The sequence below is a fragment of the Dromiciops gliroides genome, chromosome 3, assembly GCF_019393635.1.
Source record: "Dromiciops gliroides isolate mDroGli1 chromosome 3, mDroGli1.pri, whole genome shotgun sequence".
Taxonomy (NCBI): domain Eukaryota; kingdom Metazoa; phylum Chordata; class Mammalia; order Microbiotheria; family Microbiotheriidae; genus Dromiciops; species Dromiciops gliroides.
Window position 1 is genome coordinate 274,923,194 of NC_057863.1, and position 14,055 is coordinate 274,937,248.

The window sequence follows — 14,055 nt, forward strand, 5'->3', positions numbered from 1 at the left end:
ATTTCCTTAATTCTGAATACTCTGTTTTAAGGCCCAGTTTCCATCTGATTTTTGATCTGCTTCATTAGACATTTAGCCAATATCATCATTTATCAAATGCCAAGTTTCCTTTCAACACTGTGAACCTAGGATTCTATCCATCTAGTTAGTAGATGCAGTTCGTGACTAGTGCAATCCGACCAGGCCATATGGTTCAGGGGATGCTCCTCTAGAGTAACATGATAAAATTTAAAGCCTTTTTAAAAAAAAAAATTAAAAAGTCTTTTATAAAATGTCTAAATTTTCTTGGGGGGATGCATGACTCTGTGAAAAAGGTATCATGTGACCATTATCCTTGTTGGACACTAGTTACTTACATAACATAACAGGTATTTGAATAAATGGAGGCTAAATGGTACTTTCTAGAGGCAGCTTCATGCCGTGGACAAAGAGCCTGGCTTTGTAGTCAGAAAAACCTGGGTTCAAATACTGCATCTGGTGCACGCAAGCTGTGTGACTTTAATCTCTCAGTATCCCAGGCAACTCTCTAAGTCTGTAAATTGCAAAGTTGTTGCTAATTTACAATAGTGGAGGGAAATTTTATGGGAAGCTCCCTATAACATTGAAATCAACCAGGTCCCCAATATACACACTTAAAAAAAATATCAAGAAAGAATTTTTCTATCAGGTTCTTGACATAATACTTCACTATCCCCTAAAAGATGTAATCTTCAGACTAAGAATTCCATCTTTCATAAGTCAACTTTGCTCTCAGATTCTTTCCATGTGATATAAAAAGAATCAATTCAGTAAAAATAAATGAGCATTGTAAGTGTTTGTGTGACCACTGGTTGGCCTATCAATATTTAATTCTATGTTTAAATTATATTTTTGGATATTATGTAGATAAATATGCACATATTTGTATGTATCTGTGTGTATATATAGATATACTTATTTATAAAACCTTTCAAGCGTGTGGATTGAAAGAAAAATGCTTATTCTACAATACAAACAATTAATTTGGAAAATAACAAGAGGTAGAGAAGTGTCATCTTATTTACTAGAAAGGAGTTAGAATTCTAAGAACTAATGGATTGTAGTCACACCATAAATTCCATTTGAATATGTAATTTTCAAATTTCTATGCTTTTTTGCATGTATTTGAGTAGGTGTGCAGTGTGCCATTTTCCCAACTAGATTGGAAACATCTTTATGAGCTGGGGATGTGCATTCTATTTCTTTGTACCTAACAAGACACTTAAGAAAAAAATTTTTTTAAATTAATTTTTCTATTGATTAGTTGGGGTGTTAGTTTTGGGCATTGCCTATATGTCCATAGCTATACAGTATCTAAATTGGGGACATGTGGATCTATTTAAAGGAGGCTATGAATTTGGATAGAAAAAAACCCATCTTTTTGTTTTTTCACTAACTTCTAACTGAAGTTTAGCATTTCCTTAGATTATAAATGTAGGCAACAAACCAAAGTACTCTACAGCATTTACCACACCACCAAAGGAATCCATGGCACAAAAAAAAAGGTTAAACACCCCAGAGCAGGCATGATAGATGATGATATTGGTTAAAAGTCTAATGAAGCAGAACCCCAGGGCAGGAGTTCTTAAACTTTTTTGCGCCATGGAACTCTTTGGCATTTTGGTGAAGTTTAGGTACCCCTTGTCTGAATAATGTTTTTAAATGCATAAAATAAAATGCAAAGGATTATAAGGGAAGCCAGTTATATAGACATGTGGTAACCTTTTTTCTTTTAATTTCACAGACCCCAGATTAAGTAGAACCCTTGCAGATGGACCACAAACCTTTAAAAAAAATTAATTCCAAGAAATCACTAAATATTAATTATATGCAATATACACAAAGATTCTGGTTATTCTGGCTACACATCCCCACCCATGTATTTTTTTTCTCAACTCATTCAGGCAATGATTATTTAAAAGTAATAATATAAGAGCTTTCAGAGTGGAGATATAATCATTGCTAAATAAAAATATTTTACCACCTACATAGATTTCAAAAATATGGGTCAGAGTTCTGCAGCTACTTCAATATGCATTAACTGTCTGAAAAGTGCCTCTGCTTCCAATTTCTTCTTGTCTTCTTAGAATTCCGATTCCATCCCATTCAGAAGCTGAAATAGCACTCGCTCCTCTACCTCTTCTTAATTTGTCTTAAAACTGTTGAGTGAGCATCGTTCAGTGCACATGCTTAAAAAGAAGTTTCCTTTTCACATATATGTGCATATATATTTCTCTATTTTTAAAAAAGAATCATATTTCTTTTCTTTATTGTTGTTGTTCTGCAGTAAGATGTTCCTGCAGAAAGAATCCTAGAATAGTGTATAGTGATTTCTCTTGATAACGAGAGCTTTCCCGTTTCTGTAGACTTTCCATTTGCCAGTGAGCTGCTGCTGCCGTGAGCCTGATTGATATATGACTGCAATGGCACTTTTGCATTTGACATTCTCCCCTCCCTTGCTCTCTCTCTCTCTCTCTCTCTCTCTCTCTCTCTCTCTCTCTCTCTCTCTCTCTCTCTTTCTCCTACACCCCCCCCCCTCCCCGCCTGGCTTAAACAACAGCCCTAACTTTTGTGTGTTGCAAATATAAAAGGAAAGCCATGTGACAGAGGGACAGAAGAACAAAAGCATTTGGAAGTAACAGGACCTCTTTCTAGCTCTCAGAAAAGTCTGAGAAGAAACGAGCTCTGCATTTTCCCCCAAGGTAAGCAAGGAAAACAAGAGCTTACTACTTTCATAGCAAGTTACTTATTTCCAAACTGAGTATTTTTCATCTTCCTCTTAAATAAACACGTGGTCTTTAAATACCATTTAAATTTGCATTCCTTTAATTCGTATTCATTTGAAGCACTTCGGTATTCGCTTTTTCTTAAATTGCAGTGCCTTTGAAGTGGTGACAGATCAAGGGAAGACACACCAAGCGTTCCTTAACTCTAAGGAGCAAGCACAGCTTTTATTCTGGGGGTTTAAAGATTTTTCACTTGAAAACTGTCTATGTTTTAATATGTAATTTTGTAATGGTTCTTACCATGTGATCAGCTGAAAGGGGTATAGAAGGCATCACTCCTCCAGTATTAATTCAGTCATCTTCTGCACTGCCTTTGTCCCATTACAATGGGGGCACTATTAATGCAGGACCCAAGTCCTGCTAGTTTAAGAGAGCTGTTTACTTTTATTGCTACTTATGTATGCTGCTGATCTCTTGCCAGTCATCTGCTAGAGTGCTTAGAATAATTTCAAACAATAGACAATATTTATTTCTAGCTTTGTGTGTCATACTTTGTAGGAACACTAGAAATCTGCACATTTACTGATTCTGACTTGGGGTACTTTGCTGGGAGGGCACAGCACTCCTTAGAGCTGGGCAGACATGAATGTATAGTTCCAGTCGCATAAAAACACCAAGGAAATTCCCAGTGACTGTCTTGGCTGTATCACTGAGTGCTGGCTATATTTAGTAGTCAGCTTACCCCGAGGGGTGACAATTAACACAATGTGGAGGTCCAAGGAATAGCTATGCAAGGATGCTCAGACCCAGCAACAGGGTCAGAAATGCCAGGGGGAACTTCCTAAACACTTTCTTGGGACTATGAGGTGTTTTTTTTTTTTTTTCAATTTCCTGAAAGTATTATTTTCTAGTAGAAAAGTTCTCTCTTTAAATGGGATTCTCACTGTAGGAAGCACGAGTGTAACTCTTCTTGTTTGGGTAGAAAGAAGTGTTTGACTGTGAACAGAATGTTAATGTGTCAGACTACAGTGGAACTGGAGCTCATTGTGGTGGGTGAACCGCAATAAAACTTAATTTAAAAAGATAGGCCCCTATGTTACTAAAACTCAGGTAAGTAAGAGACTGTCACTCAGTAAGACTGGAATTTAAGAGAGTCCATCCTTCATAATTAGAATAAGTTAAATTGTTTATTTATTTTCATTTATAATGATACACTGTTTGAGTGACAAAAAGGTGAATGACAACGGTGGTGAATTGCTCCAATGGATGGGTACAGAATACCAGGTGTATTTATAAATCTGTGATGACCTAAAATATATGCAATAAATGGGTGGCACTAAAGTGCAGTACATGCTGATATAAAGCTTCTGCAGAGACCATTGAAACCAACTTTTAGATACCAGATGATTGAGTTAACCCTTTCTTACATGTTAAAATAATCTTCTGCATCAAAAGCACATAAAGAAGGCTGAATGTGTCTTTTAGAGGGATGCTCACTTCTTGCCCTTTAAAAAAAAGGCTTATTGGGAAATGTCCTATTTCTCTAATAACTCAGTAAGCAAATATGTTGAAATGCACTTCTGGCTTTTGATGTAGGTACTTTGGGACATTGCGGATGTAAAGGAAAGATAGTCAATATTATAGAATCACCATAAAAGAAGTCATCAATTCCATGCCTTAAGATTGCATGGTGATTCTTAACCAAAAACAAACCAAAAAAAAATTAACTATGACATTTAGCTAACTCAGACTAGTTTCGTGAAACCACCATCCAACTCAGTTTTGCATGATTTGCTCACAAATACTTTCCGTACAGGTAAAGAGCACTGGCAGAGGCTTAAATCCACTGTACGGGGTGTGTAATATATTCAGAGATGGAAACATGCCTGGGTAATTCTCATTTGTAATTCAAGTTTAAAAGTCACTGCCAAGAGCCCATAAGGCAATTTTCAATAATACTTAACAGTTTCCAACTCATTCAGTCACTTGATCTCCTGAAAAATGTGACTTTTACTGAATGCATTCACAGTATTTGGCTGAATGTTTTCACCAAGGGTATTTCCAGGGGTTTAGATGCCTATAACTGCCTTCAAACATTACAGCTCTATTTTCCCTTATGTAATGGCACTAGTTAGATTTTCGTTCTATGATAAGGAGATGACCCTTGGAAATTAATGGTTGAGCAATATTTTATCTGTTATGGTAAACCATGTTCCTATGCATAAGGAGATCCTTAATCACTCTAACCTAACGGTTATCTTTCTTCTTACCTGAAGTGCTGGGATTTCTTCCCTTTTCACACCTATCATTTGATCCTGGGGTACTACTCATCATTTTCATGACTAATCAAGCCCAGAAGGTTTCAGAAGGGTTGAAAGAAATCTGTGAGAATACCAACTTGTCCTTTTTCTCCGCCCTCAACCACCCCCCTGCCAAGATCTTGAAAACAACCACACTCTTTCTCTATCTGGGATGGATATGAGTCACCTTCTCTGAAGCTGACATCAGTGGCACAAGATGAATCATTCAACTAGAATCATTCATGGAGGGAGATGCAGTTACTATCTCCCACCACCAGTCCCACCCCTAAGGTCAAAACATATGACCTCTAGGCCTGGCCTGAATTCAAAAGGTCCCTGGGAATGAGAAGCTGGAGGTTGTTCCCAAAACCCAGGTCTCCCTCAGAGCCACACACAGCGCTGCTTTTAAATCAACTCATCTCATCTCATGTTCTCTGTAGTTGATTAGGTTATTTGTAAGCATCCCAAAACACAGAATCACCAGGGTCCATGGAATTGGTGCTTATCAGGAGATAATCAATTTCAGTGGGTTTAAAATGCTTATAACTTCCCAAGGGGGCCTAACTCATAACAATTCCTAGACCAGACCTGGCTGTGCTGTTAGCCAACTGCCCCACCACCCCACCGCCAATTTCTCCCCATGGCAATGGGCTTGCATCATTTCCCTAAAACTAACTGCCTACATTGGGAGGGAGACTGGGGGGGGGTCAGTACATATAAGGGAAAGGGGAAATAGGGATATGTGTGGAGGGAGGTGCTTTCTGTTAACAGTCCTAGACATGATCAGCTGTTATTTCCTTTTTATGTATGACAGTGTGGAACATATTAAAATTTCTCTAGGATGGTATGCTTGGAATCCCTCTGATGCCCCACCTCACCAAGTTACCCGAACAATAAAAGCAAGGTTGTAAGCCTTTGAACAGATGGCAGGCTATATATTTACCCCTCTTTCTTTTACATAATCTAATTGTAAAAAGAATCTGGGCACCCTTGGCACTGCCATGTCTCTGAACTTCCCACATATGTCCTTCCTCTGCAACCTCCTCCTTCCCTCCATGTAATCCTGGCATCTCATTCTCTTTTACTGTCTGTCTGTCTCTGTCTGTCTTTGTCTGTCTCCCTCTCTGTCTGTCTCTGTCTGTTTCCCTCTCTGTCTCTGTCTCTCTCCCTATCTTTGTTTCTGTCTGTCTGCCTCTGTCTGTTTGTCTCTGTCTGTCTGTTTGTGTGTATGTAAAGATAATGCTTTTCTTTACTTCTTCACCTCCCTATTCTATTATTCCTTCAACTGAGTCCTTTCTATTGCGAGTCTTCTCTTTACTACCCTTGGTTTTCTTTTTTAAATTATGAACTTGACATATATCAAAAAACATGAGCATTTTCTTGTACAAAGAACAGGGGGAAAGGGATTGTGTGTGATGCAAAACTCTATAACAGCTTATTTTTTTTAAAAAAGAATATATTAAATTTAACATAGTAACTCCAAGACTACCTTGTAAGCATCCCCTTCCTTCTGACTTTTCCCAGTTTTTTTAATGCTTAATTAATATTCATTTCTTTCTTTTCTTTTTCTTTGGGAGGGGCAGGGGACATTACTATCACTACTTCAATCTTCCTATCACTCCTACCCCAACAGTGTCCAAAAGCCCTAACTTGTAACAAATAAGCATATTCTGGGAAAAAAAAAGAAACAAAAAAAAAACAAAGACATACCTTGGACTTTCACTTGTTTTCAAGACTGATTAGGTGCAGAGCATTCTGGGAAAAGCCACTAAAATATTTTTTTCTATCTCTTTATTATTCCATATATGTCATTCTGGCATTAGTCACTATTTGGATAATACAATTTGGAGGCTTTTAAAAATATAAACTTGAACCCTCTTCTAAGCATGCAGAAGTATTGTGGCTCTGCTGCCCATTAGGACAGGCAAATTGGAGTTAATATGAAGGCCCCGGATTGGTCAAGATTAGCCATAACAATGCAAATGCTGAACACATCTCTGTCCAAGTGCTGAGGTAGGAGTTGGGTGGGAAGGAAGGGGTGCTTTTCTTTAAAAACATTTTTACTTATATCTTTTGTTTTTTCAAATCACCAGAATTTCTCTGAGTATCTCTGACTCTCTCCACTCTCAGTGAGTCATATAACATAAATAATGTTTTTGGAGAAAAAAGAGCAAGAGAAAAAAGTCAGCAATGTTGATCAATGAATGCATTGGAAACATCTGAAAACATGTGCAATGTACCATACCCATGGATCTCCCACCTCTGCAAAAGAATAAAATGGGGCTTTTTTCTCATTTATCTTCTTTGGGGCCATGTCTACTCTTTATAATTTTGTAACATTCACTTTTATTGGAATGGATGATAGTAGGGATAACATTGTAGAAATAGTAGTTTTCTTATTTTTAGGGGAAGTCTGAAGGAACAGAAAATAAAGTTCCCTGAGTCAAATAAGATCTAGGATCAGAGATTCAGAGCTGTGAGAATCTTCTATTCCAAACCCTTCATTTTACAAACGAGGAAACTAAGACCCAGGAAATCAATTGACTTGCTTAAAATCACTTCAGTAGTAAGAAGCTGAGCCAGTATTCAAATCCAGGTCCTCTGACCACAAATCTAGTGTTCATTCCACTAAATCAAAAAGGGCTATGCCTCTTTCCTCATCTTTACCCTTACCATTCACCCTATAAAGAGGGGTCTGGATGGCTCTCATTCTATTCAACAAACTGTATTGCTATCTCTTAAGTCAATTTGGTGAAGAGCAAGTTGGGAATGGACCTTTGCATGAACCAAGCTGAAAGTCCATGGGGTCTTGAGAATGGAGACTTTTTGCTTATTTTATAACAAGGCAACTCTTTGGTTTATAAGATGCAAATGGAAAGAATTGGACATCTCAATTAGATTTTCCCATTTAAGAGTCTCCCACAGCCCACTGTGTGGCATTCATAGATGATACAGCTAATATCCTCTGAATGGAAATGTAATCTCTGGTGCTGTCACCCATTCCTTTTCTTTTCCTGGGGACTTCGATACTCTTTACTGAATTAGCTTAAGTCCATTAAAAAGCCCAAAAGGAGAAAATTTAACACAGCTGAATTAAAATGAGCTCTTTCCTTCCAGCTCTACCAGGAAAAAAACAACACCCTCCTCCTTTGCCACTTCTTGGGTTTTAATATGAATTATTCCATACAAGTCCCTAGAGGTTCTATTTAAAGACTCCTGGCAGCATGAAGGGAGAGGGTAAAAATACAGCCACTCTTTTGTCCACCAATGGTTTTCTTTGGGAGTGCATTAAGAACATTCCTATTTTCCTGTCTACCCCTGCCAGTGGCAACATTCCAGCTAGTAGTACCCACTGCTTACCAGTCAGGTCAGCAGCCATGAGCTTCTATATTTGATTTCCATAGAAGACAAAGACAGCAGATCCTTTTGAAACCTATGAGGGGCCTCAGGGGAGGGAAACATCAGTTGGCCATGCATACTGCATGCTGCATGTGCTCCCCTCTCAACACACACATACACACACACACACACATACAAACACACACACATGAGTCTCCACATCAGTATTTGGGGGAAGATTTGACTGAGGGTATCTTTTAAGGTGCCAATGTTACTGACCGTGCACGGGGTTGCCTTTTCTGGGAGGGACTTGTCTTTCACCATTCACACACCCCCACCCTGTCTCAGTGCCTCTGGCTCAGTGGGGCTCAGAGCCAAGGGCTGACAGGTGTCAGGGTTTATTTTATTGTCACAGATAGTACACCCACGTCAGGTAACCCAGGCTTCAAGTACCAGATGGGATTTACATTCTGTAACAAGCATTTGCTTATCCAAAAGAGTGCCGAGTTGGAGAGATTCCATGAATGGGAAAACCCTTCTCAATGTTGTTTTTCCCCCATTGCCTTTTTTTTTGGGGGGGGGGAGGGAGGAGGGAAGACAGGGAGGGACATTTGGACCATCACAGGTGTGTGTAAAATCCTTCCTCTCCACTGATACAGACAACACAGCTATAATTTATAGCTTTAAAATGCTAGAGTTATCACTTCTGGTTTCTAATTCTGCAAATAATCTTATTGGGCTAACTCTGGGATTTAAACACTAGAAGCAATAACTCAAATTCTAAAAAGAAATTATTTTCTGAAAAGGAAAAAATATCACAGAAATTAAACTTGTCTTTAAAAAAAAATGTGTGGAACATCTCTCAATTGTTACAGATGAACAACTCCTCTAAAATATATAGCTTTAAAAAGTTGTCTGGTCACTGAGAGGTTAAAAACTTGCTAATGGTCCCAGAGCTAGTTTGTGTCCTAGGAAGGATGTCAGTCTGGGTTTTCCTAATTCCAGGATCAGTCTTCACGTTGGGGCACATATCTATTCAGCCACACTGCCTCTTTCCTTTTGGAGTCCATTTCTAATCAAGTTCTGACAAGCTTTCAAGAAAAGGTTTTAGCACCCTTATCTGATTGCAGTGGGTAAAACCTTCTCTTCACATTTGATGGTTAAAAACTTCCTTCCAAGCCTTGGCCTAACCTCAACCCCTAAAAACAAAACAAAACAAAACAAACAAACAAATTAAAAAAACCACACACAAAAAAAACTTTACTCTGACCCATGGCACTATTATTTTAAAGTGAAAGTGTGTCATGTAAACTTTAAATTAAAAAAAATGAAGATGTTGGTTAAAATATAAACCTTTTCTGTCAAGCAGACTAAAGAGCAGAGCAAAATGTTAAGTGAAAAAACCTACACTTACCAACTATGTGGACATAGAGGTACACTTTGTAAAGAAAGTACAAAAAGACAAAGTAATTTAAACTTTAATTGAGGTTTGAGAATTTTTTTTAAACAAGGGAAAGATTTCAGAAATGGATAGTTTTTAGATTTTTACTGTGTTTCAGAAAATAATTCTCTTTTAGAATGAATTTGAGTTATTGTTTCTGGTTATTTAAAGCCCAGAAATATCCCAACAAGATTATTTGCAGAAGAATTAGAAATCAGAAGTGAGAGTTCCAGTATGCATTGTTCCAAAAGTACTGTAACTTAGGGGTTTTGGCAACTTGGGGAAATGTTTCTGATACTATTTATTCTGACAGCCTCTGACACAAGTCTTGCTCAGATGTAACTGTATTGAAATTAAGAATGTTGAATTTTGTTACTCATATCCACTGATTGGCCCCTCCAAAAGTCTATTTTAATAGTGAATGGAAAGACAAAGTATTTTCCATTGTTTATGCTTACCCATTTCAAGGGCTATATACAGCTGTTAGGTGAAGTCACCAACTAGCCTGTAAAAAAGTTGCTGCTGATGCAAACCCAGCTTCAGAAATACTCTATTAGGAAGTAGAAGAAAAAGGAAAAAATAAAAAACTGTCCATAGAAATGCAACCCCAGTAGATTTCACACTGGAAGTCATACCATTAATATGTATGGTATCTCACTTCCTAGGGACATTCCTATGTCCAAAGCAGTGAAAGCTTAGAGTGTCTAGGGGTCTTAGGATGAAGGCACTTATGATAACTGGTTTCCTTGCAATTTTTTTGCATGAAGATGTGTGTTGCACTATCCTACATCTATGTTGCCATCTGGAGTTCTTGGAATCCTTGGGATGGGGATTCTAGAAACCAGCTGCCTGCTCCTCCAAGGATCTTACCATATGGAAACTGGGAAGATGGGGTTGGGTCCCAAAATGGCATTCCCTTCCTCACCCCTGGAGCCCTCTGAGGTAAACAAGCATTGCTTCAAGCATGCTCAGTCATGCTTACCCATCTTTCTTCCCTGAAATGACTGTCAGTGAGTGTTGGGCTGGCAGAGATGTGAAATATGGCAGTCATTTTGTGATGAGCTATAAAGATGCAGCACTCTTACCTTCTTCAACCCTATATAACATGTTAATACCATCATTCTTCATAATAATGACCATGGTAGCAATAATTATAATAGTCCTGATAAGCTCATTAACTCATAAACTAATAGACAATATATCTCTGTACCACAGAGGCCTCCAATTATCCTAGAGAATTCAGTAAATAAGCTGTACATCAGATGGAGCAATATCACAGATGGAACCCTTGCCTACAATCACTAGCATGAATACTGAGTGCATATCACACTGCTGTCTACTATGCTAATTATTCTGCAGATGACTCCATATAGACTTCAAAAGATGAGCTTAAATCCCAATGTTTTTTTTCTATTACAAAATTACAAAAATTACCAGTTATCAAAAGCAGTTATTCTATCCATCTGTGCAATAGGCTATGGAATATTAAATATAATATAATGAGATATGATTGTTGTTTAGTATTTTTTTTAGTCACCTGACTCTTCATGAACTCTTTCGGGGTTTTCTTGACAGAGATACTGGAGTGGTTTGCCATTTCCTTCTCCAGCTCATTTCGCAGATGAGGAACTGAGGCAAACAGGGTTAAGTGACTTGCCCAGGGTCACACAGCTAGTAAGTATCTGAGGCCAGATTTGAACTCAGGAAGAGGAGTCTTCCTGGCTCTAGGCCCGGCACTCTATACACTGTATCACCTAGTTGCCCCTCTATTTTTGTTTTAAGTTTATTTATTTTATTATGAACATAAGAAATAAAACAAGCTTTCTTATAACAAAGTAGAATAGGGGGGAAAGGATGATTGCACATATAACTGAAATTTATTATGTACAACTTGCTATTTCTTTTAAATAAATAATAAAGTTATGTAACTTTTTACCTCTTTTTCTTCCCTTCCTCCTACCTCTATACAGAGATGGCTACTATTAGACACAAATATTTGTTTATGTATGTATGTATGTGTATATATATTTATTATATATATATATAATTATTCTATACATATTTCCCTTTATCATTTCTTTCTCTGGATGCATGCATCCTCTTCCTTCATAGGTCCCTTGTAGTTAATTTGGGTATTTGTAATAGTGAAAATTACTGATTTGCTCAAAGATGATATTAAAACAATATTGCTTTTAATGTATATGACATTCTTTTGGTTTTGCTCATTTCATTCTTCATTATTTCATGGAAGTCTTTCCATGTTTTTTTCAAAGATCATCAAAATCAACATTTATAGGACAATAGTATCCCATCATGATCATATGTCACAACTTGTTCAGCCTTTCCCCAGTTGATGGGCATCCCCACAATTTCCTATAGTTCTTTATTTTACCTTTTTATCCCTCTCTGGCAATTAATGGGGTTAGGTAAAAGGGAAGGCACTGGTTCTAAATGTTTCTATGGGTTCTTAATGCTATTGGATAATGCTTTTTGAGGAATTTCTAGAGTTATCCGTGTCATATACCTTGACAAGTTACCTTAACTAGGAATTCCAGGATGGCATGAGCAATACTACTAATAAAGATTCTAGTACTGTACTCGTGAAGACTTGGATTTGTATTCTACCCCAATTTATGAATAGTTTGTATTCCAAAAATGCATATATAAAGTGATTTAAAAAAATATTCAATTCATATTCCCAAAGGGTTAAAAAACTGTGCAAACCCTTTGATCCAGCAATACTGCTGCTAGGTTTATATCCCAAAGACATCACAAAAAAAGAGAAAAAGACCTATTTGTACAAAAATATTTATAGCAGCTCTTTTTTGTGGTGGCTAAGAATTGGAAATCAAACGAATTCCCATCAATTGGGGAATGGCTAAACAAACTGTGGTATATGATGGTGGTGGAATATTATTGTGCTATTATAAGAAATGGCAAACAGGATGACTTCAGAAAGGCCTGGAAAGACTTGTATGAACTGATGTGTAGTGAAGTGAGCAGAATGAAGATAATTTTGTGTTTAGTGACATTATTTGATGAAGAACTGTGAATGACTTGACTATTCTCAGCAATACAATGATCTAAGACAATCCCAAAGTACTAATAATGAAGCACACTATCCACCTTCAAAGAAAGAACTGATATTGATTGAACATAGACTGAAAGCATGTTGTTTTCCACTTTCTTTCATTTTTTCTTTTATTCCAGTTTTCTTATACAAAATGACTAATATGGTAACGTTTTCCATAATTGCATGTGTATAACCTATATCTGATTGCTTACCACCTCAGGGAGGTGGAAAGGGAAGGGAGAGAAGGGATAGAATTTGGACCTCAAAACTTTAAATAAAACCATTTACTATTGTTTTTAAAAATAAACAAAATATTCAATTCAATAAATATTTACTAAGATTTTCTATGAGCAGTTAAATGGTTCAGTGAATAGAATGCTGGTCCTGCTGTCAGGAATAACTTCTTTCAAATCCAGCCACAGACACTTACTAGGTGTGTGACCTTGAGCAAGTTACTTAACCTTGTTTGCCTCAGTTTCCTCATCTATAAAATGAACTGGAGAAGGAAATGGCAAATCACTCCAGTATCTTTGCCAAGACAACCCCAAATGGGGTCATGAAGAGTTAGGCATGACTAAGCAACAATAAAAAAAATGTCTTCTATATGTAAAATACTCATCTGGGTTCCAGGCAGGGATGTGGTAAAATTTTTTAAAAATTGTTATATTTTTAGTATGCATGTTCATATCTCAAAAATCAGCAAATGTTACAAAGCTGCATGTAACTTATTATTTTGTTGACTATTCTAGATTTAAGGAAGTGATAGAGAAAATGTTAATAGTGTGAATTAAATTTAAGTGTGTCGTGTATATACATTTCCCCCAAAAAATCATTTGTTAATTACCAGCACACTACTGGTTCCAGGGATGCAAAAAGAAAAGTAAAATAATCCTTAACCTTTATGATGGAGAAATATATATATATATATAAGCATAATCCAAGGTCATTTGAAGAGGAAAAGAAGACTAGCAACCACAGTGCAAGGGTAAGGGATCAGAGGAAGTATCACAGAGTGGGTGGCCTCTGAAAGGATCATAGGAAGTATCATCAATCACAGAGAGGCTAACTTTAAAGGATCAGCGTTAGCTTGAGCATCATCCAAGAAGGAACTTCAAGCTTGGCATACTCATGGCACTTTGTATGTGACCTTGCTCTAGG

The 14,055-nt window shown here is 37.2% G+C and overlaps 1 protein-coding gene across 1 annotated transcript in view; it reads left to right on the top strand.

The window, feature by feature from the left end:
• The first annotated feature begins 2,592 nt into the window (after nt 1–2,592).
• LOC122749945 (norrin cystine knot growth factor NDP) overlaps nt 2,593–14,055 on the top strand; it is a 57,498-nt gene continuing 46,035 nt past the window's right edge. Inside the window, exon 1 of the mRNA XM_043996555.1 lies at nt 2,593–2,720. The gene's annotated coding sequence lies outside the window, so the exon portion shown is untranslated. The remainder of the gene's footprint in view (nt 2,721–14,055) is intronic.